The sequence below is a fragment of the Mixophyes fleayi genome, chromosome 4, assembly GCF_038048845.1.
Source record: "Mixophyes fleayi isolate aMixFle1 chromosome 4, aMixFle1.hap1, whole genome shotgun sequence".
NCBI lineage: Eukaryota > Metazoa > Chordata > Amphibia > Anura > Limnodynastidae > Mixophyes > Mixophyes fleayi.
In genome coordinates, this window is record NC_134405.1 from 1,119,854 (window position 1) to 1,145,382 (window position 25,529).

Below are 25,529 nucleotides of genomic sequence, written 5' to 3' on the forward strand. Positions count from 1 at the left end.
TAGAGTTGGAGCAGGAGTAACAGTTACTTTCAATATATATCTAATACGTTATCTGAGTCGGATGCTAATACTTGTAGGCTAGATGCATTAGAGTTTGAGCAGGAGTAACAGTTACTTTCCATATATATAATGTGTTATCTGTGTCGGATGCTGATACCTGTTGGATGGATGCATTAAAGTTGGAGCTGGAGTACAAGTTACATTCAATATATATAATGCGTTATCTGTGTCGGATGCTGATACCTGTTGTATGGTTGCATTAGAGTTGGAGCTGGAGTACAAGTTACATTCAATATATACAATACATTATCTGACTCGGATGCCGATACCTGTTGTATGGTTGCATTAGAGTTGGAGCAGGAGTAACCGTTATTTTCAATATATATAATGTGTTATCTGACAGGTCCTGATATCTGTTGGCTGGATAAATTAAAGTTGACGAAGGAGTAACAGTTACTTCCAACAGATATGATGAATTATCTGAGTTGAACGCTAATACCTGTTGGGTGGATGCATTAGAGTTGGTGCAGGAGTTGGAAGAGCAGTAGCATAATGTGATGCAGAGTCAGAAGATGACCCAGAAACAAAAAAAATGTTTCTTCCTGTGAAGGAGCAAGTAGAGTAGGATATGGAAACAGGAGGTCAACAAGGCGACTCTGACTCGTTCTGCTGCTCTTTTCATCTCTTGCTCTAATACCAGAATTTTCCTTACGAGTGTTCTCCAGTAACGTGAATAGCATTATGCTCAGGAAAACCAGGCATGAAGTCTATGACCATCTGAGATATCTGGATGCAGATGTGTTCTTTTTACAGGAGACACTCTTATCTACAGTAGGGCAGTTACTTGAAGCTCAGAGAAATTGGGAAACAGGTCCATTTTTCTGGTCGCTGGCTGTGGAGTCATATGCAGGAGTTACAATTCTGTTTAACACTCAGGATGTCCTTGTACATAGATTAACAGAGGTAGTGATGTCTGATTTTTGAGGTAACCCTTCAGGGCAGGAGACTCAAAAAAAATTTATGGACCCCAGACAGTGCTAGAAAGAATCAGTTTATTTCATTAAGTTAAGAAGAAGAATAAAGACTGCTAGGACTTAAATAGGATTATTCTGCAAACCAGCTTATGTGAGTTCTTAAAAGACTTGTCTTCAATCATCTGACCCACTTTCTCTCTTCCCGCTCTCTTTTTGACCCTCTCCAGTCTGGCTTTCGTCCTCTTCACTCAACTGAAACTGCCCTCACTAAAGTAATGAATGATTTGTCTCTCAGCTAAGTCCAAAGGTCACTTCTTCCTTCTGCACTCCTCGACCTCTCTGCTGCTTTTAACACTGTTGATCATTCTCTTCTCCTCACCACCTTTCACTTCTTAAGTCTTCCTGGAACAGCTCTCTTCTGGTTTGCCTCCTACATCTCTGGTCACTCTATTAGCGTGTCTGTTTCTGACTCTTACTCCCCCCCTCTTCCCCTTTATATTGGAGTCCCACACGGCTCTGTCCTTGGCCCTCTGCTCTTCTCTTCTCTCTCTACACCACCTCTCTCGGTGAGCTCATTCAGTCATTTGGCCTCCAATACTCCAATACCATGTCTATGCTGATGACACGCAAATCTATCTTTCCTCCCCTAACCTCTCTCCCGCCTTCCAAACCCAGGTACATAGTTGTGTTCTGCTGTCACTACCTGGATGTCACAGCGCTTCCTGAAACTCAACATCTCCAAATCCGAGCTCATCATCTTTCCTCCTGCCAATGTTGCTATCCCTCCCAATATCTCCCTCTTGGTTGACAACATCAATCTTTCTCCTGTCACCCAAGACGGCTGCCTTGGAGTCACCCTTGTCTTAGCCCTCAGCTTTACCCCTCATATCCAGTCCCTCACCAAATCCTGCCACTTCCTCCTCCGTCACAAAAATCCGTCCGTTCCTCTCTCAAAAAGCAACCAAAATCCTGGTCCATTCACTTATCATTTCTAATCCTGACTATTACAACCTCCTTCTCACTGGTCTTCCTCGCTCCCGCACTTCTGACCTTCAATCCATACAGAATGCTGCCGCTAGGCTCATCTCCCTCTCCCACCGCACATCTTCCGCTTCTCCCCTGTGTAAACACCCTTCATTGGCTCCCTATCCGTTTCAGAATTCAGTTCAAGCTCCTTACTCTCAGTTACAAAGTCCTTACCAACACTTCTCCCCCTTACATCTCTGACCTTGTCTCGAGGCACATACCTACTTGACCCCACAACTCCGCCTCTGACCTCCGCCTCAATTCACCTCTCTTTACCTCCTCCCATGATCGCCTTCAAGGCTTCTGTCGTCCTGCCCTTAATCTTTGGTACTCCCTACCCTGTCTCACTCAACTCTCGCCCACCCTTCAGTCCTTCAAACGCTCACTCAAAACTCACCTTTCCAAGCTCGCCTATCCTACCACCTCCTACCCATTCTATCCATCCCCTCCTCTTCCTCACCTGCCATCTACATTTTCTCCCAGTTGGTCCTACTGTCTCTCACCACCCCTCCTTTTAGAATGTAAGCTCTCGGGGGGAGGGTCCTCTCTACCTATTGTCCCACGTCTGTACACTGTCTGACTCCCTCGTGCGTCCTGTCACATCTTTGCTGCACTTTGTGAGTCCTCATAGCATCACTCACACTCATCTGTGCTACTTACATGTATTACCTCATCTACTTGTTACTTGTTCTGTATCCAGCGCTACGGAATCTGTGGCGCCTTATAAATAAGTATCTATAATAATAATAATATTAATGTGATGTCTTTAAACAACCGTGTTTACCTTCCTCTTGTGGAACAAGCAGTAGAATAGACTTGGCTTTTTAAGTCCTACATAAGATAATAATTTAATGTGTGACAAATTAGTTCCTTATTCCGTTTATCTGACCCTTTATTTCTGATTGGGTGCTAGAAAGAGCCCAGATGTAGAAGAGGGCTGGGGAGACCAGTCTGTTAGAAAGTCGTACAGGGTCAGGTATAATCCCTCTTACACCAACAACTGGAGAGGCTGGATGTTCATGGAAACAGGACACACTGGTTGGAGGATGTCAAGGACGAAATCTCTTCTCTATATAAGTATGAGTCTGTCCCTCCCCCTGCAGGGTGACACAGTGACAAAGACAGAAGGGAGCTATGAGTCTGTCCCTCCCCCTGCAGGGTGACACAGTGACAAAGACAGAAGGGAGCTATGAGTCAACCCCTCCCCCTGCAGGGTAACACAGTGACACAGACAGAAGGGAGCTATGAGTCAACCCCTCCCCCTGCAGGGTAACACAGTGACACAGACAGAAGGGAGCTATGAGTCTGTCCCTCCTCCTGCAGGGTGACACAGTGACACAGACAGAAGGGAGCTCAGAGTCTACCCCTCCCCCTGCAGGGTAACACAGTGATACAGGCAGAAGGGAGCTATGAGTCTGCCCCTCCCCCTGCAGGGTGACACAGACAGAAGGGAGCTATATCTTGCTTCCATATCATCACATTACGTAGTTGATATCTTCATTTGGAACGCGTCAAGATGGAAGATTGCTATTTGATTTTGTAAAGACAACAGATATTTTATATAATTGAATAGAATTTGTAATTTTGTACTTATATCTTTATTTAATAGTAGTTCACATGGTAATGTGACTTCCACGTTTATTACTAACAATATTCTCTCCTGTGATCTGACATTATATTATTATATTGTGTACAAATAGGGTAACTGCTAACACTGTCACATCTCTCCTGGTGTACACCTGGTGTATATACAACTGTCCTGGTATACACCTGGTGTATATACTACTGTACTGTGCTGGTGTACACCTGGTGCATATGCTGCTGTACTGTCCTGATGTACACCTGGTACATATACTACTGTCCTGTCCTGGTGTACACCTGGTGTATATACTAGTGTACTGTCCTGGTGTACACCTGGTACATATACTACTGTACTGTCCTGGTGTACACCTGGTACATACACTACTGTACTGTTCTGGTGTACATCTGGTACATACACTACTGTACTGTTCTGGTGTACATCTGGTATATATAATACTGTACTGTCCTGGTGTACACCTGGTACATATACTACTGTACTGTCCTGGTGTATACCTGGTACATATACTACTGTACTGTCCTGGTGTACACCTGGTACATATACTACTGTACTGTCCTGGTGTACACCTGGTACATATACTACTGTACTGTCCTGGTGTACACCTGGTGTATATACTACTGTCCTGTCCTGGTGTATACCTGGTACATATACTACTGTACTGTCATGGTGTATATACTACTGTACTGTCCTGGTGTACACCTGGTGCATATACTACTGTACTGTCCTGGTGTATATACTACTGTACTGTCCTGGTGTACACCTGGTGTATATACTACTGTAGTGTCCTGGTGTACACCTGGTGTATATACTACTGCACTGTCCTGGTGTACACATGGTGTATATACTACTGCACTGTCCTGGTGTACACATGGTGTATATACTACTGCACTGTCCTGGTGTACACCTGGTGTATATACTACTGCACTGTACTGGTGTACACCTGGTACATATACTACTGTACTGTCATGGTGTACACCTGGTACATATACTACTGTACTGTCCTTGTGCACACCTGGTACATATACTACTGTACTGTCCTGGTGTACACCTTGTGTATATACTACTGTAGTGTCCTGGTGTACACCTTGTGTATATACTACTGCACTGTCCTGGTGTACACCTGGTGTATATACTACTGCACTGTCCTGGTGTACACCTGGTATATACTACTGCACTGTCCTGGTGTACACCTGGTACATATGTTACTGCCCTGTCCTTGTGTACACCTGGTACATACACTACTGTACTGTTCTGGTGTACACCTGGTACATACACTACTGTACTGTCCTGGTGTACACCTGGTACATACACTACTGTACTGTCCTGGTGTACACCTGGTACATACACTACTGTACTGTCCTGGTGTACACCTTATACATATACTACTGTACTGTCCTGGTGTACACCTGGTACATATACTACTGTACTGTCCTTGTGCACACCTGGTAAATATACTACTGTACTGTCCTGGTGTACACCTTGTGTATATATTACTGTACTGTCCTGGTGTACACCTTGTGTATATATTACTGTAGTGTCCTGGTGTACACCTTGTGTATATACTACTGCACTATCCTGGTGTACACCTGGTGTATATACTACTGCACTGTCCTGGTGTACACCTGGTATATACTACTGCACTGTCCTGGTGTACACCTGGTACATATGTTACTGCCCTGTCCTTGTGTACACCTGGTACATACACTACTGTACTGTTCTGGTGTACACCTGGTACATACACTAGTGTACTGTCCTGGTGTACACCTGGTACATACACTACTGTACTGTCCTGGTGTACACCTGGTACAAATACTACTGTACTGTCCTGGTGTACACCTGGTACATATACTACTGTACTGTCCTGGTGTACATCTGGTATATATAATACTGTACTGTCCTGGTGTACACCTGGTACATATACTACTGTACTGTCCTGGTGTATACCTGGTACATATACTACTGTACTGTCCTGGTGTACACCTGGTACATATACTACTGTACTGTCCTGGTGTACACCTGGTGTATATACTACTGTCCTGTCCTGGTGTATACCTGGTACATATACTACTGTACTGTCATGGTGTATATACTACTGTACTGTCCTGGTGTACACCTGGTGCATATACTACTGTACTGTCCTGGTGTATATACTACTGTACTGTCCTGGTGTACACCTGGTGTATATACTACTGTAGTGTCCTGGTGTACACCTGGTGTATATACTACTGCACTGTCCTGGTGTACACCTGGTGTATATACTACTGCACTGTCCTGGTGTACACATGGTGTATATACTACTGCACTGTCCTGGTGTACACCTGGTGTATATACTACTGCACTGTACTGGTGTACACCTGGTACATATACTACTGTACTGTCATGGTGTACACCTGGTACATATACTACTGTACTGTCCTTGTGCACACCTGGTACATATACTACTGTACTGTCCTGGTGTACACCTTGTGTATATACTACTGTAGTGTCCTGGTGTACACCTTGTGTATATACTACTGCACTGTCCTGGTGTACACCTGGTGTATATACTACTGCACTGTCCTGGTGTACACCTGGTGTATATACTACTGCACTGTCCTGGTGTACACCTGGTATATACTACTGCACTGTCCTGGTGTACACCTGGTACATATGTTACTGCCCTGTCCTTGTGTACACCTGGTACATACACTACTGTACTGTTCTGGTGTACACCTGGTACATACACTACTGTACTGTCCTGGTGTACACCTGGTACATACACTACTGTACTGTCCTGGTGTACACCTGGTACATACACTACTGTACTGTCCTGGTGTACACCTTATACATATACTACTGTACTGTCCTGGTGTACACCTGGTACATATACTACTGTACTGTCCTTGTGCACACCTGGTAAATATACTACTGTACTGTCCTGGTGTACACCTTGTGTATATATTACTGTACTGTCCTGGTGTACACCTTGTGTATATATTACTGTACTGTCCTGGTGTACACCTTGTGTATATATTACTGTAGTGTCCTGGTGTACACCTTATGTATATACTACTGCACTATCCTGGTGTACACCTGGTGTATATACTACTGCACTGTCCTGGTGTACACCTGGTATATACTACTGCACTGTCCTGGTGTACACCTGGTACATATGTTACTGCCCTGTCCTTGTGTACACCTGGTACATACACTACTGTACTGTTCTGGTGTACACCTGGTACATACACTAGTGTACTGTCCTGGTGTACACCTGGTACATACACTAGTGTACTGTCCTGGTGTACACCTGGTACATACACTACTGTACTGTCCTGGTGTACACCTTGTGTATATATTACTGTAGTGTCCTGGTGTACACCTGGTGTATATACTACTGCACTGTCCTGGTGTACACCTGGTATATACTACTGCACTGTCCTGGTGTACACCTGGTACATATGTTACTGCCCTGTCCTTGTGTACACCTGGTACATACACTACTGTACTGTTCTGGTGTACACCTGGTACATACACTAGTGTACTGTCCTGGTGTACACCTGGTACATACACTACTGTACTGTACTGTCCTGGTGTACACCTGGTACAAATACTACTGTACTGTCCTGGTGTACACCTGGTACATATACTACTGTACTGTCCTGGTGCACATCTGGTACATATACTACTGTACTGTCCTGATGTACACCTTGTGTATATACTACTGTACTGTTCTGGTGTACACCTGGTACATACACTACTGTACTGTCCTGGTGTACACCTGGTACATACACTACTGTACTGTCCTGGTGTACACCTGGTACAAATACTACTGTACTGTCCTGGTGTACACCTGGTACAAATACTACTGTACTGTCCTGGTGTACACCTGGTACATATACTACTGTACTGTCCTGATGTACACCTTGTATATATACTACTGTAGTGTCCTGGTGTACACCTTGTGTATAAACTACTGTACTGTCCTGGTGTACACCTGGTACATATACTACTGTCCTGTCCTGGTGCACACCTGGTACATATACTACTGTACTGTCCTGATGTACACCTTGTATATATACTACTGTAGTGTCCTGGTGTACACCTTGTGTATAAACTACTGTACTGTCCTGGTGTACACCTGGTACATATACTACTGTCCTGTCCTGGAATACACCTGGTACATATACTACTGTACTGTCCTGGTGTACACCTGTTGTATATGCTACTGTCCTGTCCTGGTGTACACCTGGTACATATACTACTTTCCTGTCCTTGTGTACACCTGGTACATATACTACTGTACTGTCCTGGTGTACACCTGGTGTATATGCTACTGTCCTGTCCTGGTGTACACCTGGTACATACACTACTGTACTGTCCTGCTGTACACTTGAAATCTTTTTCTCCCTCACTCTTCCATTCCCCCCCCCCCCCCACTCACCCCTCTTCTCCCCCCACCCACCAACTCCTATACTCCTTTCACTCTACTACTGGTGAGGAAGTCCATTCTCTCATTTCATCCTCCCCCCTTCTAGCTGTCCCCTGGATCCTATCCCTTCTCACCTCCTTCGCTCTCTTTTCCCCACCACCTGCTCCCACCTCACTCACCTCTTTAATCTGTCCCTCTCCTCTGGCATCTCCCCCTCTTCTTTTAAACATGCTCTCATCTCACCCATTCTAAATAGACCTAATCTTGACTCCACTTCACTCTCAAACTACCGCCTTATTTCCCTTTTCCCCTTTGCCTCCAAAATACTTGAGAGGCTCGTCTGAAACTGTCTCTCCACTTATATTTCTTAACACTCCCTCCTTGATCCTCTCCAGTCTTATTTCCCCCCCTTCACTCCACTGAAACTGCCCTGGCTAAAGTTACCAACGATCTCGTCTTGGCTAAAGCCAGTGGTCACTTCTCCCTTCTGATTCTCCTGGACCTCTCAGCGGCCCCCGACACAGTTGACGACCTCCTCCTGCTTCACATCCTCCTGTCCATTGGGCTCTCCGGCATTGTCCTTTCCTGGTTCACCTCTTACCTTGCTGACCATTCGTTCTCTGTTTCCATCTCTGGGTCTCTCTCCACCTCTTCCACCCTTCCAGTTGGGGTCCCACAGGGCTCTGTTCTCTGACCCTTCCTCTTTTCACTATACACCACCTCCCTGGGTGTACTCATCAGCTCCTTCGGCCCCAAGTACCACCTTTATGCTGATGACACTCAACTCTACCTCTCATCTTCTGATCTCTCTCCCTCCCACCTCTCTAGGGTGTCCGCCTACCTATCTGCCATCTCCTCCTGGATGTCCTCTAGATTTCTTAAACTAAATTTTGCTAGAACTGAACTCATTGTTTTTCCTCCTCCTCCCCCTCCAACCTCTCTATCACTTTCGACAATTCCTCTATCTCTCCTGTTCCCCAACTTCGCTGCCTGGGTGTCATCCCAGACTCCTCTCTCTCCTTTGCCCCTCACATTCACTCTCTTGCCAAATCCCTCCGCTTCCAGTTATGCAACATCACACGCATTCGGCCCTTCCTCTCCCAGGATGCCACCAAATTTCTCATCCACTCTCTGATTATCTCCTGCTTGGACTACTGCAACCTTCTCTTTATTGGCCTCCCCCATTCTCATCTCGCTTCTCTTCGATCTGTACTCAACTTGGCTGCTAGGCTCATCTTCCTTTCTTGCCGCTCCACTTCTGTCTCCCCACTCTACCAAGCCCTTTACTGGCTCCCCTTCCCCTACAGAATCCTTTTCAAGCTCCTCACACACACTTACAAGGCCCTCGCCAACTCCACTGCTCCCTACATCTCCAACCTCATCTCTATTCACGCTCCATCCCGCTCACTGCGATCGACCAATGATCGTCGCCTCAAGTCCCCTCTGATTACCTCTTCTCACACACGCATCTAAGACTTCTCCTGCACTGCCCCTCTCCATTGGAATGCTCTCCCTTGCTCCATCAGGACATCCCCCAATCTTTCCAGTTTCAAACGGGCATTAAAAACCCATCTCTTTTAAAAAGCCTTTCAGTCATCTGCCCACCTTGTCGGTTACCTCTCCCTCTCATCCCTTCTTCACCCTTCCATGACTCTGTCTATGTGTCACCTGTTTCTCCGTCTCACCCTTGTGTTTCTCAGTCTGTCTACCCCTCCCTTTAGATTGTACTTTCCTTTGAGCAGGGCCCACTCTCCTCCTGTTTCCACTACTTTTAACTTTGCTCTCCAGCTACTCAGCCCACCTCCTCTTGGACCTTCTGCCCTCCGACTCCTCTCGCTTATCTCTGCACCTCAGTGGCTCTTAACCTGTCATCTGCGCCCACCCTCTTGGGCTCAGGTTATTAGCTAGTGCTGTATATCTCTCACCCTGACCCTCTCAGCCTTTCTCTCTAGCTGTGCTTTGAGCTTCCGGAGTTATAGTGCTTATTGTTATCTGTACCGTGCTGTTTTACCTTGTGCTATTGTTTGTCCTTGTACAGCGCTACGGACACATTGTGGCGCCCTATAAATAAAAAATAATAATAGTTAATAAGTGACAGGACCTGAGAGCCTAATGTGTGACAGGGCCTATATAATATGCTGGTTATTGGAGCAGTATAGTATGTTGGACATTGATTCTTTATTATATGATATTATTATAGTAGACTTTGGGGCTGTATAACATGCTGGTGGATTTGCTATTTCTAAACTAAACTTGTTAGAAAGATTTCATTGTGCTGGGTTGCACTAAACAGCAGAGTCTCAGTGTTACTCTGCATGGTGATTTATCAAGGGTTGTAAATCCCTACTGTTGGGTGCTTTGTTGGTGCTAGAGCTTATCCACGCGTAGTCCTATACAACAAAGGATCTTCTCTGACGGCATCCTGCTATTTCTGGTACTGTAATTCTCTTTGTATAGGGAAGTATGACAGCGATTCTTGTATAGCACACTCTACCTGTTCTGCCAGCTTATTGCTTTATTCTTTTATCATTGATAATAGTTATGGTTTTAAATTGTTATTTTTTAAAATATTTTTACTATATTTTTAAACATCTGAAAGACCAAATCTTTGCGAGCCGGGTTACACATACACATTTCTGCATAGACAATCCCCGCCAAGTAATAAGTTATACCTTAATCCCTCTGTGATTATTTCTTGATAAATTGCTGACCCTGGATCCACATCCCCCCACACGGAAAGAAGAATTAATTTATTGTATAAATGTGTGTTTCACATTGGCACCGTGCACCTGATATCACTGTGAATGCAGTGAGTGTATTTTGTGTTACAGATAATTTTTGAGTGAGACATTTTGCAGGGCAGCACGGTGGCTCAGTGGTTAGCACTTCTGCCTCACAGCACTGGGGTCGAGTTTAATTCCCGACCATGGCCTTATCTGTGTGAGTTTGTATGTTCTCCCCGTGTTTGCATGGGTTTCCTCTGGGTGCTCCGGTTTCCTCCGGGTGCTCCGGTTTCCTCCCACACTCCAAAAACATACTGGTAGGTTAATTGGCTGCTAACAAATTGACTCTAGTCTCTCTCTGTCTGTGTATGTTTGGGGATTTGGACTGTAAGCAACAATGGGGCAGGGACTGATGTGAATGAGTTCTCTGTACAGCGCTGCGGATTCAGTGGCGCTATATAAATAAATGGTGATGATGATAATGAAGACAGGAAATCCCATGGCTATTAAATATTTGGTGTGAGGCCAGGGAGGTGTACAATGACCAAGCAGGTTTATTTAGCTTGAATGCACAGTAGGGGATATCCTGTGTGTCTGTGTCCTCTGGAATTTTCTCAATTGATAGAGCAAAGGAATTAAGTTGCAGATTGCTGTTTACATTACGTTTTAGATAATACATTGCTCCCTGTGACTAGATTCCCACCGATCCATTAAGCAATATTATTTCTCCAAGTCCAGACTTAGTGTTGCCAGTGTGAAGAGGGGTCTGTATTACACCCACTGCCTACCTATGTGTATGAAGAGGGAGTCTGTTCCTCCCCCTGCAGGGTGACACAGTGACACAGACAGAAGGGAGCTATGAGTCTGTCCCTCCCCCAACAGGGTGACACAAAGGTATACTATGAGCTGTGTTTGTCCTGTACTTTCCCCCTGCAGCAAATGTTATGTTGCTGGTTTATGCTCTCTCCCTCTCTCTCCCTCTCTCTTGCTCTCTCTCCCTCTTTCTTGCTCTCTCTCCCTCATCATCATCACCATTTATTTATATAGCGCCACTGATTCCGCAGCGCTGTACAGAGAACTCACTCACATTAGTCCCTGCCCCATTGGAGCTTACAGTCTAAATTCCCTAATATACACACACAGACAGACATAGAGAGAGAGAGAGAGAGACAAGGGTCAATTTTTTGATAGCAGCCAATTAACCTACTAGTATGTTTTTGGAGTGTGGGAGGAAACCGGAGCACCCGGAGGAAACCCACGCAAACACGGGGAGAACATACAAACTCCTCACAGATAAGGCCATGGTTGGGAATTGAACTCATGACCCAACGCTGTGAGGCAGAAGTGCTAACCACTGAGCCACCGTGCTGCACTCCCTCTCTTTCTCTCACTCTCTTTCTTGTTCTGTCTCTCTTTCGCTCTTTCTTGCTCTCTCTCTCTCGCTCTGTCTCTCTCTCTCGCTCTGTCTCTCTCTCTCGCTCTGTCTCTCTCTCTCGCTCTGTCTCTCTCTCTCGCTCTGTCTCTCTCTCTCGCTCTGTCTCTCTCTCTCGCTCTGTCTCTCTTTAGCTCTCTCTCGCTCTTTCTCTCTCCCGCTCTGTCTCTCTCTTTAGCTCTTTCTTGCTCTCTCTATCTTTCACTCTCTCTCTCTTTCTCTCTCCCTCTCTCTCTGTCTCTGTATACGATCTCTCACTATTTCTGCAGCTGTCTTGTACATTCCCAGGCAGTCTTTCCCCTTTTTCCTGTCTTTCTTTCCCACGCTCCTCTCTTTACAAATTCTCCCTCCCCCGCTCCCCCCTCGATGTCACTCATTCAGCGTGATGTCACCCAGTGTTTCCATGGAGATGGCTTTTATCTGGCTTCCTCCTGTATCCTTATGTGAGCTTCCTTCCTTTCTCTTTCTGTGACATCATCACTCTCTATGACATCACCACCCTGGGCAAGTCAAGGTAATGTCCTTCTGGTGGGAAGTGCCGGCTGATTAACCCCTGACTCTCCCTAGAGCTAGTGAAGAATGTTCCTTCCCTATCCCCTGCCCAGCACTGTGCTGACAATGATGCAGGTTATAGGCAGTGAGGCTCATTCACCAATGGGCACAACAGTGAGACGAATGCTCCTTTGTGGCGTCTTTCTATTTAATTTGCATGGTTGTTTCTGGTTTTACGAGGAAGAATCTGCAGGGGTGCTGATGGGTGGATTTAGGGTGTCTCTTGCTCAGATGAGACTTCACCCACTCTCCCATAATTTGCAGAAATGAGATTTGTTCTTGGGGAACCAAGTTAAGATAAAGCTGTGGAGAGGGTACGCACTGACACTGGTGTTCCAGAAGGGTTCACAGTCTTTTATTTTTGAGCTAACGGTGGTAGGGTGCGTCTAATACTTGTAATAAGATGTATTTTAGCACATATGCATGCCGAGCAATGTAATACACAGTTTATCGCGCACACAAAGGCCCTGATTCAAGTCCGAGCGCAACTTGCATGTAATTTGCGTTTTAAAAAAGGACATGAAACTTGAGCAGATTATTCAGGATACACTTCCATTTGTATCTGTGTGTAATTGCGCTTTGCCCAAACGTTACGTTCCAAGACACACAGAACAGACCGCTGTACACACACATGCGTCAGGACAATAAAAGGTCTCAGCGGAACCCAACATTTTTTGATCATGAAATAAGATAACAACTGTTGTCAGTATAGTCATTTATATAAATATTACTTACTGTACATGGCTTTGGTTCCAGCATCCCTTCCCTTCCCCATTCCACCTCTCAAGTCATAGACTGTCGTAAGTTTCATCTGCGTTCAGCCATGAATTGCATGCAATGGCGCTCATTGGCGTAACGTCCGTTTCTGGACATGCGCAGAGCTATTACGGACTAAACATGAGTCAGTCTCAGCGTGTCTCACGTAATATAGACAGTCCTGATGTCCAGTCATTCACATGTTTACTATATGCCGAGAGGGAGGCTAAATCCAGCAGCATTTATGATAAAACTGAAATAATGTTGAATGTCTACTGTGCTCATGGAGCACATCCTCCGGAGGATCCACCAACCTGCGCAAATCAAGGTGCAGATTGATTTATGGATAGCTGTAACGTGTATGAGGGAACTTGTGTTCCCAACTCTCAGACAGAGGTCAGGTCCATTCTTCTTATTGGTCTTTTCAGTTGTTCATGGCAGGCTTTGTAATGTTCTATGATGTTATTTGAATTATCTTTAGATACTACCGGCCTACAGAACCTCCTCTGTTGCTGCAGGCAGTTTGAGAGGGTCCTGGGGGGAAATTTATCAAGCTGCAGATTTGAAAAAGTGGAGATGTTGCCTATAGCAGCCAATCAGATTCTAGCTTTAACTTTAAAGAATGTACTAAATAAATAACTAGAATCTGATTGGTTGCTATAGGCAACATCTCCACTTTTTCAAACCCGCAGCTTGATATATTTACCCCCTGGTGTAAGGACATTGGTAATTGTCTGCTCCTCTAGTAGAGATGGGTGAATTGATTTGGCCAATCCTGAAGTTCAGCCAAATTTCAGCAGTTCATAACTTGGTCCAGATTTGGTCAAAATTTGCCTAATAATATGCTCAGTGCATTGAATGTAACAGAGGGACTCAACAAGGATGAAGACATGTCATCTATCGACCCTCATTGTCCCTGGATTAGCTTTTGTTGTTATGTCTGTACATTGTAAGAGGGAATGCTAGCGTCCTGCAATCCATGTTTGCAGATAGCCCACCCCAATCCCAAAACAAAACCCCAATATATACTGTGGTGGAACTTATATACCAGACATTGTCATGGCTTCTAGTTCTCCATCACCTACAAGCTATATGAAAGGCCCGTCCCCACTGCAATATGCATGTGTAACAAGTGAAGAGAGCACAGACCTTCTGTCCTGTTCCACCATATGGAAAGGCATGATAGTTTCCTTTAGGAGAAACATACAAGACAAAACAGATGGCAGCTCCATCTTATTAATTATAAGTTTTGTGTTGTTGTTCTTGCTGCGGGTGATGCTGGTGGTGATGATGATAATAATGTAAATGTTGATTGTTCTGGGACTGAAACTGTATCTGATGACAGTTGTGAAATGAAAACTGTAAGTTCTCAGTGAACATTTACTGTTTGTAACAATTCAGCTGGAAAATCCAGATCAGCCACAACCAATACTGCTGGAAGTATCTGACAGAAGGAAAAAGTACAGCAGGACACATCCTAGAGTACTCTCCCTAAACACGCACATGGGCAAAAATTATAATGACCAGAGTTTTTGGGGCCTCATTTAACCTGAATATCTAGCCTGAAAACCAACTCCTAGTCCCTATGCGAGTGATTAGGTTTGTTGAAATGATGTCATGGCACCATTGTTTGAGCACTTGTGTTTGCTTGCAAGATTGCATCCGTCAGAGATGGTGGAAGCTTCATGCTGACTCCAGATATGTGTTTTACAGGGCTAACGCTTATACTAAATATGACTTTCTTGTAGTTCAATATTACAGATATGTGTTTAATTTAAATAATATAAAATGGTCATTACAGGCTTGGTTGTAATCGTTCTGCTTCATTGTACTCTGACACATGTTTTTAGCTTTTGAAGAAACTACAAAAGGTGAAAATCTCCATTCTTGCTCCTATACTTAAAATTATACTTGCTCCTATACTCTCTGACACTTGCTTAATGTCAGAGCAACTATGTTGCAGTGTGTCTGACTTCTGGACTTGTCCTCTGTACCTATTCCATGCTCTCCTCCCTGGAAGTCTCCTGCTTAATATACCTGTGAACCGAACCATTACATGTGCTGACTACACTCTTACCTGAAATACCTGTGTACCGAACCATTGCCTGTGCTGACTACACTCCTGCCTGATATACCTGTGTACCGAACCATTGCCTGTGCTGACTACACTCTTACCTGATATACCTGTGTACCGAACCATTGCCTGTGCTGACTACACTCTTACCTGATATACGTTTATACCGAATCATTACCTGTGCTGACTACGCTCCTGCCTGATATACCTGTGTAGCGAACCATTGCCTGTGCTGACTACGCTCCTCCCTGATATACTTGTGTACCGCAACATTGCCTGTGCTGACTACACTCCTCCCTGATATACCTGTGTACCGCACCATTGCCTGTGCTGACTACACTCCTCCCTGATATACCTGTGTACCGAACCATTGCCTGTGCTGACTACACTCCTGCCTGATATACCTGTGTACCGAACCTTTGCCTGTGCTGACTACACTCTTACCTGATATACCTGTGTACCGAACCATTGCCTGTGCTGACTACGCTCCTCCCTGATATACCTGTAACTGAACCATTGCCTGTGCTGACTACGCTCCTCCCTCAAATACCTGTGTACCGAACCTTTGGCTGTGCTGACTACACTCTTGCCTGATATACCTGTGTACCGAACCATTGCCTGTGCTGACTACACTCCTCCCTAATATACCTGTGTACCGAACCATTGCCTGTGCTGACTACACTCCTGCCTGATATACCTGTGTACCGAACCTTTGCCTGTGCTGACTACACTCTTACCTGATATACCTGTGTACCGAACCATTGCCTGTGCTGACTACGCTCCTCCCTGATATACCTGTAACCGAACCATTGCCTGTGCTGACTAAGCTCCTCCCTGATATACCTGTGTACCGAACCATTGCCTGTGCTGACTAAGCTCCTCCCTGACATACCTGTGTACCGAACCATTGCCTGTGCTGACTACACTCCTGCCTGATATACTTGTGTACCGAACCATTGCCTGTGCTGACTACTCTCTTACCTGATATACCTGTGTACCGAACCATTGCCTGTGCTGACTACACTCTTACCTGATATACCTGTGTACCGAACCATTGCCTGTGCTGACTACACTCTTGCCTGATATACTTGTGTACCGAACCATTGCCTGTGCTGACTACGCTCCTGCCTGATATACCTGTGTACCGAACCATTGCCTGTGCTGACTACGCTCCTGCCTGATATACCTGTGTACAGAACCATTGCCTGTGCTGACTACGTTCCTGCCTGATATACGTGTAAACCGAATCATTACCTGTGCTGACTACGCTCCTCCCTGATATACCTGTGTACCGAACCATTGCCTGTGCTGACTACGCTCCTCCCTGATATACCTGTAACCGAACCATTGCCTGTGCTGACTAAGCTCCTCCCTGATATACCTGTGTACCGAACCATTGCCTGTGCTGACTACGCTCCTCCCTCAAATACCTGTGTACCGAACCTTTGCCTGTGCTGACTACACTCTTGCCTGATATACCTGTGTACCGAACCATTGCCTGTGCTGACTACACTCTTGCCTGATATACTTGTGTACCGAACCATTGCCTGTGCTGACTACGCTCTTACCTGATATACCTGTGTAACGAACCATTGCCTGTGCTGACTACACTACTGCCTGATATACTTGTGTACCGAACCATTGCCTGTGCTGACTACTCTCTTACCTGATATACCTGTGTACCGAACCATTGCCTGTGCTGACTACACTCTTACCTGATATACCTGTGTACCGAACCATTGCCTGTGCTGACTACACTCTTGCCTGATATACTTGTGTACCGAACCATTGCCTGTGCTGACTACGCTCCTCCCTGATATACCTGTGTACCAAACCATTACCTGTGCTGACTACTCTCCTGCCTTGTATACCTGTGTACCGAACCATTGCCTGTGCTGACTACACTCTTACCTGATATACCTGTGTACCGCACCATTGCCTAAGCTGACTACGCTTCTGCCTTGTATACCTGTGTACCGAACCATTGCCTGTGTGGACTACGCTCTTCCCCTATATACCTGTGTACCGAACCATTGCCTGTGCTGACTACTCACCTGCCTGATATACCTGTGTACCAAACCATTGCCTGTCCTGACTACTCTCCTGCCTGTTATACCTGTGTACCGAACCATTACCTGTGCTGACTACGCTCCTGCCTGATATACCTGTGTACCGAACCATTGCCTGTGCTGACTACACTCTTACCTGATATACCTGTGTACCGAACCATTGCCTGTGCTGACTGCGTTCCTGCCTGATATACCTGTGTACCGAACCATTGCCTGTGCTAACTACACTCTTACCTGAAATATCTGTATACCGAACCATTGCCTGTGCTGACTACTCTCCTGCCTTGTATACCTGTGTACCGAACCATTACCTGTGCTGACTACGCTCCTCCGTGATATACCTGTGTACCGAACCATTACCTGTGCTGATTACACTCCTCCCTGACATACCTGTGTACCGCACCATTGCCTGTGCTAACTACACTCTTACCTGAAATATCTGTGTACCGAACCATTGCCTGTGCTGACTACTCTCCTGCCTTGTATACCTGTGTACCGAACCATTGCCTGTGCGGACTACGCTCTTCCCTTATATACCTGTGTACCGAACCATTGCCTGTGCTGACTACGCTCCTGCCTGATATACCTGTGTTCCGAACCATTACCTGTGCTGACTACGTTCCTGCCTGATATACCTGTGTACCGAACCATTGCCTGTGCTGACTACACTCCTGCCTGATATACCTGTGTACAGAACCATTGCCTGTGCTGACTACGTTCCTGCCTGATATACGTGTATACCGAATCATTACCTGTGCTGACTACGCTCCTCCCTGATATACCTGTGTACCGAACCATTGCCTGTGCTGACTACACTCCTGCCTGATATACCTGTGTACCGAACCATTGCCTGTGCTGACTACGCTCCTGCCTGATATACGTGTGTACCTAACCATTGCCTGTGCTGACTACACTCTTACCTGATATACCTGTGTACCGAATCATTACCTGTGCTGACTACGCTGCTCCCTGATATACCTGTGTAGCGAACCATTGCCTGTGCTGACTACGCTTCTCCCTGACATACCTGTGTACCGAACCATTGCCTGTGCTGACTACGCTCCTCCCTAATATACCTGTGTACCGCACCATTGCCTGTGCTGACTACGCTGCTCCCTGATATACCTGTGTACCGAACTATTGCCTGTGCTAACTACACTCTTGCCTGATATACCTGTGTACCGAACCATTGCCTGTGCTGACTACGCTCTTCCCTGATATACGTGTGTACCGAACCATTGCCTGTGCTGACTACGCTCCTTCCTGATATAGCTGTGTACCGCACCATTGCCTGTGCTGACTAAGCTCCTCCCTGATATACCTGTGTACCAAACCATTGCCTGTGCTGACTACGCTCCTCCCTGAAATACCTGTGTACCAATCCATTGCCTGTGCTGACTACGCTCCTCCCTGAAATACCTGTGTACCAAACCATTGCCTGTGCTGACTACGCTCCTCCCTGAAATACCTGTGTACCGCACCATTGCCTGTGCTGACTACGTTCCTCCCTGATATACCTGTGTACCGCACCATTGCCTAAGCTGACTACGCTTCTGCCTTGTATACCTGTGTACCGAACCATTGCATGTGCTGACCAAGCTCCTCCCTGATATACCTGTGCACCAAACCATTGCCTGTGCTGACTACGCTCCTCCCTGAAATACCTGTGTACCGAACCAATGCCTGTGCTGACTACACTCTTACCTAACATACATGTGTACCGCACCATTGCCTGTGCTGACTACGCTCCTCCCTGATATACCTGTGTACCGAACCATTGCCTGTGCTGACTACGCTCCTCCCTGATATAGCTGTGTACCGCACCATTGCCTGTGCTGACTACACTCTTACCTGATATACCTGTGTACCGAACCATTGCCTGTCCTGACTACACTCTTGCCTGATATACTTGTGTACCGAACCATTGCCTGTGCTGACTACTCTCCTGCCTTGTATACCTGTGTACCGAACCATTGCCTGTGCTGACTACACTCTTACCTGATATACCTGTGTACCGAACCATTGCCTAAGCTGACTACGCTTCTGCCTTGTATACCTGTGTACCGAACCATTGCCTGTGCTGACTACACTCTTACCTGATATACCTGTGTACCGAACCATTGCCTGTGCTGACTGCGTTCCTGCCTGATATACCTGTGTACCGCACCATTGCCTGTGCTAACTACACTCTTACCTGAAATATCTGTGTACCGAACCATTGCCTGTGCTGACTACTCTCCTGCCTTGTATACCTGTGTACCGAACCATTACCTGTGCTGACTACACTCCTCCGTGATATACCTGTGTACCGAACCATTACCTGTGCTGATTACACTCCTCCCTAACATACCTGTGTACCGCACCATTGCCTGTGCTAACTACACTCTTACCTGAAATATCTGTGTACCGAACCATTGCCTGTGCTGACTACTCTCCTGCCTTGTATACCTGTGTACCGAACCATTGCCTGTGTGGACTACGCTCTTCCCTTATATACCTGTGTACCGAACCATTGCCTGTGCTGACTACGCTCCTGCCTGATATACCTGTGTACCGAACCATTACCTGTGCTGACTACGTTCCTGCCTGATATACCTGTGTACCGAACCATTGCCTGTGCTGACTACACTCCTGCCTGATATAGCTGTGTACCGAACCATTGCCTGTGCTGACTACGCTCCTGCCTGATATACGTGTGTACCGCACCATTGCCTGTGCTGACTACACTCTTACCTGATATACCTGTGTACCTAACCATTGCCTGTGCTGACTACACTCTTACCTGATATACCTGTGTACCGAATCATTACCTGTGCTGACTACGCTGCTCCCTGATATACCTGTGTAGCGAACCATTGCCTGTGCTGACTACGCTTCTCCCTGACATACCTGTGTACCGAACCATTGCCTGTGCTGACTAAGCTCCTTCCTTGATATACCTGTGTACCAAACTATTGCCTGTGCTGACTACGCTCCTCCCTGAAATATCTGTGTACCGAACCATTGCCTGTGCTGACTACACTCTTGCCTGATATACTTGTGTACCGCACCATTGCCTGTGCTGACTACGCTCCTCCCTGATATACCTGTGTACCGCACCATTGCCTGTGCTGACTACGCTGCTCCCTGATATACCTGTGTACCGAACCATTGCCTGTGCTGACTAAGCTCCTCCCTGATATACCTGTGTACCAAACCATTGCCTGTGCTGACTACACTCCTCCCTGAAATACCTGTGTACCGAACCAATGCCTGTGCTGACTACACTCCTCCGTGATATACCTGTGTACCGAACCATTACCTGTGCTGATTACACTCCTCCCTGACATACCTGTGTACCGCACCATTGCCTGTGCTAACTACACTCTTACCTGAAATATCTGTGTACCGAACCATTGCCTGTGCTGACTACTCTCCTGCCTTGTATACCTGTGTACCGAACCATTGCCTGTGTGGACTACGCTCTTCCCTTATATACCTGTGTACCGAACCATTGCCTGTGCTGACTACGCTCCTGCCTGATATACCTGTGTACCGAACCATTACCTGTGCTGACTACGTTCCTGCCTGATATACCTGTGTACCGAACCATTGCCTGTGCTGACTACACTCCTGCCTGATATACCTGTGTACAGAACCATTGCCTGTGCTGACTACGTTCCTGCCTGATATACGTGTATACCGAATCATTACCTGTGCTGACTACGCTCCTCCCTGATATACCTGTGTACCGAACCATTGCCTGTGCTGACTACACTCCTGCCTGATATACCTGTGTACCGAACCATTGCCTGTGCTGACTACGCTCCTGCCTGATATACGTGTGTACCGCACCATTGCCTGTGCTGACTACACTCTTACCTGATATACCTGTGTACCTAACCATTGCCTGTGCTGACTACGCTCCTCCCTGATATACCTGTGTACCGAACCATTGCCTGTGCTGACTACGCTCCTGCCTGATATACCTGTGTACCGATCCATTGCCTGTGCTGACTACACTCTTACCTGAGATACCTGTGTACTGAACCATAGCCTGTGCTGACTACTCTCCAGCCTGATATACCTGTGTACTGAACCATTGCCTGTGCTGACTACTCTCCTGCCTGATATACCTGTGTACCGAACCATTGCCTATCCTAACTACACTTTTGCCTGATATACCTGTGCACTGAACCATTGCCTGTGCTGACTACACTCCTGCCTGATATACCTGTGTACCGCACCATTGCCTGTGCTAACTACACTGTTACCTGAAATATCTGTGTACCGAACCATTGCCTGTGCTGATTACTCTCCTGCCTTGTATACCTGTGTACCGAACCATTGCCTGTGCTGACTACACTCTTGCCTGATATACCTGTTTACCGAACCATTGCCTGTGCTGACTACACTCTTGCCTGATATACCTGTTTACCGAACCATTGCCTGTGCTGACTACGCTCCTCCCTGATATACCTGTGTACCGCACCATTGCCTGTGCTGACTACGCTCTTACCTAAGCAGACTACGCTTCTACCTTATATACCTGTGTACCGAACCACTGCCTGTGCTGACTACACTCTTACCTAATATACCTGTGTACCGCACCATTGCCTGTGCTGACTACGCTCCTCCCTGATATACCTGTGTACCGCACCATTGAGTGTGCTGACTACACTCCTGCCTGATATACCTGTGTACCGAACCATTGCCTGTGCTGACTACGCTCCTGCCTGATATACCTGTGTGCCGCCCCATTGCCTGTGCTGACTACGCTACTCCCTGATATACCTATGTACCGATGTACCGAACCGTTGCCTGTGCTGACTACTCACCTGCCTGATATACTTGTGTACCAAACCATTGCCTGTCCTGACTACGCTCCTGCCTGATATACCTGTGTTCCGAACCATTGCCTGTGCTGACTACACTCTTGCCTGATATACCTGTGTACAGAACCTTTGCCTGTGCTGACTACACTCTTACCTGATATACCTGTGTACCGAACCTTTGCCTGTGCTGACTACACTCTTACCTGATATACCTGCGTACCGAACCATTGCCTGTGCTGACTACGCTCCTCCCTGATATACTTGTGTACCGAACCATTGCCTGTGCTGACTACTCTCTTGCCTGATATACCTGCGTACCGAACCATTGCCTGTGCTGACTACGCTCCTCCCTGATATACCTGTGTACCAAACCATTACCTGTGCTGACTACACTCTTGCCTGATATACTTGTGTACCGAACCATTGCCTGTGCTGACTACACTCTTACCTGATATACCTATGTACCGAACCATTGCCTGTGCTGACTACACTCTTACCTGATATACCTGTGTACCGAACCATTGCCTGTGCTGACTACGCTCCTTCCAGATATAACTGTGTACCGAACCATTACCTGTGCTGACTACACTCTTGCCTGATATACTTGTGTAACGAACCATTGCCTGTGCTGACTACACTCTTACCTGATATACCTATGTACCGAACCATTGCCTGTGCTGACTACACTCTTGCCTGATATACCTGTGTACCGAACCATTGCCTGTGCTGACTACGCTCCTCCCTGATATACCTGTGTACCGAACCATTACCTGTGCTGACTACACTCTTGCCTGATATACTTGTGTACCGAACCATTGCCTGTGCTGACTACACTCTTACCTGATATACCTATGTACCGAACCATTGCCTGTGCTGACTACGCTCTTACCTGATATACCTGTGTACCGCACTATTGCCTGTGCTGACTACACTCTTACCTGATATACCTGTGTACCGAACCATTGCCTGTGCTGACTACACTCTTACCTGATATACCTGTGTACCGAACCATTGCCTGTGCTGACTACGCTCCTCCCTGATATACCTGTGTACCGAACCAATGCCTGTGCTGACTACGCTCCTCCATGATATACCTGTGTACCGCACTATTGCCTGTGCTGACTACACTCTTATCTGATATACCTGTGTACCGAATCATTGTCTGTGCTGACTACACTCTTACCTGATATACCTGTGTACCGAACCATTGCCTGTGCTGACTACGCTCCTCCCTGATATACCTGTGTACCGAACCATTGCCTGTGCTGACTACACTCCTGCCTGATATACCTGTGTACCGAACCATTGCCTGTGCGGTCTACACTCTTACCTGATATACCTGTGTACCGAACCATTGCCTGTGCTGACTACACTCCTCCCTGATATACCTGTGTACCGAACCATTGCCTGTGATGACTACGCTCCTCCCTGATATACCTGTGTACCGAACCATTGCCTGTGCCGACTACCCTCCTCCCTGATATACCTGTGGACCGAACCATTGCCTGTGCTGACTACACTCCTGCCTGATATACCTGTGTACCGAACCATTGCCTGTGCTGTCTACACTCTTACCTGATATATCTGTGTACCGAACCATTGCCTGTGCTGACTACTCTCCTGCCGGTTACATGTGTGTACCGAACCATTGCCTGTGCTGACTACTCACCTGCCTGATATACCTGTGTAACGAACCATTGCCTGTGCTGACTACGCTCCTCCCTGATATACCTGTGTACCGAACCATTGGCTGTGCTGACTACACTCCTGCCTGATATACCTGTGGACCGAACCATTGGCTGTGCTGACTACGCTCTTACGTGATATACCTGTGTACCGAACCATTACCTGTGCTGACTACGCTCTTGCCTGATATACCTGTGTACCGAACCATTGCCTGTGCTGACTACGCTCTTACCTGATATACCTGTGTACCGAACCATTGCCTGTGCTGACTACACTCTTACCTGATATACCTGCGTACCGAACCATTGCCTGTGCTGACTACTCTCTTGCCTGATATACCTGTGTACTGATCCATTGCCTGTGCCGACTACACTCCTGCCTGATATATCTGTGTACCGAACCATTGCCTGTGCTGACTACACTCCTCCCTGATATACCTGCGTACCGAACCATTGCCTGTGCTGACTACACTCTTACCTGATTTACCTGTGTACCGAACCATTGCCTGTGCTGACTACACTCTTACCTGATGTACCGAACCATTGCCTGTGCTGACTACACTCTTACCTGATATACCTGTGTACTGAACCATTGCCTGTGCTGACTACACTCTTGCCTGATATACTTGCGTACCGAACCATTGCCTGTGCTGACTACGTTCCTGCCTGATATACCTGTTTACCGAACCATTGCCTGTGCTGACTACGCTCCTGCCTGATATACGTGTGTACCGAACCATAACCTGTGCTGACTACGCTCTTGCCTGATATACCTGTGTACCCAACCATTGCCTGTGCTGACTACACTCTTGCCTGATATACTTGCGTACCGAACCATTACCTGTGCTGACTACGCTCCTCCCTGATATACCTGTGTACCGAACCATTTCCTGTGCTGACTACGCTCCTCCCTGATATACCTGTGTACCGAACCATTGCCTGTGCTGACTACACTCTTACCTGATATACCTGTGTACCGAACCATTGCCTGTGCTGACTACGCTCTTACCTTATATACCTGTGTACCGAACCATTACCTGTGCTGACTACGCTCTTACCTGATATACCTGTGTACCGAACCATTGCCTGTGCTGACTACGCTCCTCCCTGATATACCTGTGTACCGAACCATTACCTGTGCTGACTACGCTCTTACCTGATATACCTGTGTACCGAACCATTGCCTGTGCTGACTACGTTCCTGCCTGATATACCTGTGTACCGAATCATTGCCTGTGCTGACTACGCTCCTGCCTGATAGACCTGTGTACCGAACCATTACCTGTGCTGACTATGCTCTTACCTGATATACCTGTGTACCGAACCATTGCCTGTGCTGACTACACTCTTACCTGATATACCTGTGTACCGCACCATTGCCTGTGCTGACTACACTCTTGCCTGATACACCTGTGT

General features: G+C 46.6%; 1 protein-coding gene across 5 annotated transcripts in view; it reads left to right on the forward strand.

The window, feature by feature from the left end:
- DLG4 (discs large MAGUK scaffold protein 4) overlaps positions 1-25,529 on the forward strand; it is a 170,284-nt gene that overhangs the window by 30,574 nt on the left and 114,181 nt on the right. The window contains exon 1 of one of the 5 annotated variants that reach the window (XM_075206117.1): positions 12,657-12,677. The exons of the other annotated variants lie outside the window; for them this stretch is intronic. The gene's annotated coding sequence lies outside the window, so the exon portion shown is untranslated. Of the gene's footprint in view, positions 1-12,656; positions 12,678-25,529 lie in introns of those variants that run through there. 5 annotated transcript variants of the gene reach the window in all.